A 1,439-nucleotide genomic window follows, 5' to 3' on the forward strand; every position below is an offset into this window, starting at 1 on the left:
CACACACACATGCGCACACACAAGAAGGTGAGAGATAATAGCCTGATTATTTGACTATCTCACACTATAATCACTATACATTTCTGTCAAGTGTGTAAATCAGCTCCGTGGTTTCTGCTTCTGATATCAATTTAACTTGAATTAGAACGTTTCCCACACATGCTGCCAGGAAATTCATACTGTATACAATGTGTGTCACTCCAACCACTCCTGCATAATTATGTTGTTATCAGTACCTACTGTATATTCAATTAGATGGCTTTGAGACAGTAAAATAAGATACCGTGCTTGATCTTATCTTGAATGGACATATCGTGTAAACGAGACAGTGTAGGTGTCTTGCAGATCAAAGCCATAAAACATAAAAACAACAAATAGAAAAATGCAAGATGAAATTGAAAACATATTTAGGTTTCTGCAATGAGTCATGTTTTGAAGCAAAGCAGGACTGATCGGAGGAGCTTGCTTTCTTCTATATGTTACGCACACAAGCAAAGACATTGTTGCATACAGACATAAATATCACACATACACACATATATATACGGGCACAGAGGGAATTCACCACCAGAGGCAAACCTGCCATGCTGTCCCATGCTTGAACGGCATCAGATGGATTATGTGTGTACCTCAGATATACCTGCAGGTAGCAAAGGAATCCATTTTGGGACACACTTTCAAGCGTAAAGTTTTATTTCGCTCATCAATGAAAGGACGCTGCTAATGCATCCATCTTGGCTGCCGTGCATTGCTGCAAGCAAATAGCATCAGAGATATAGCTATCTGCAGAGGCTGAGCTAAACAATTCAGCACTCGTACTTCGCCCTGTGGAAAACAAGATAAGAGTGAGGCCTTGTGGAGGCTGGTGCAGCGAGCAGCGCAGTAATGCCGTTGACTTGGATTGGGTTTGATGTAATTTGGTAAAAGGATACCAGGGTGGACGTGTGGAAAAGTATGTTTAGATCACAATCGCAAATATTAGGATGTTGTCAGGAGAGAGGAAGATTCTGAAAGTGTCATGAATTTGCCAGAACCGAACGGATTGTGAGTCAGTAAAACCACCTATGGACCCCGAGGAGCTGATTTCAACTCAGAAGGATGTCCGCACACATCCTCCTTACACTTGATACCCATATCGCTCTGAGGTATAATAACAGTCTGTTTCCTTTACTATAAAATGACTCACGTTCACATAATTTGTTCCTCCAGATATTTCTGCATGACCCCAGGTGAGCAAAACCTGTTGGGTTAGTGTATGGTGAGGAAATCAAAACAGTACATCTTTGTTTCTACAGTGCTTTTACATGTTGTTTGCTTAAGTAAACACTGAGCACATCTGCATATCAAATTATTCTTATCAAGGCACGGATCCTCTATTGCTTTTTGTATTAGCACTTTGAGATTCTCTTAGGAAAAGTGCTTTACAAATAAAATGTATT

The sequence above is a fragment of the Morone saxatilis genome, unplaced genomic scaffold (assembly GCF_004916995.1).
Source record: "Morone saxatilis isolate NCDOM2014 unplaced genomic scaffold, NCSU_SB_2.0 Contig9, whole genome shotgun sequence".
NCBI classification, from domain to species: Eukaryota; Metazoa; Chordata; class Actinopteri; family Moronidae; genus Morone; species Morone saxatilis.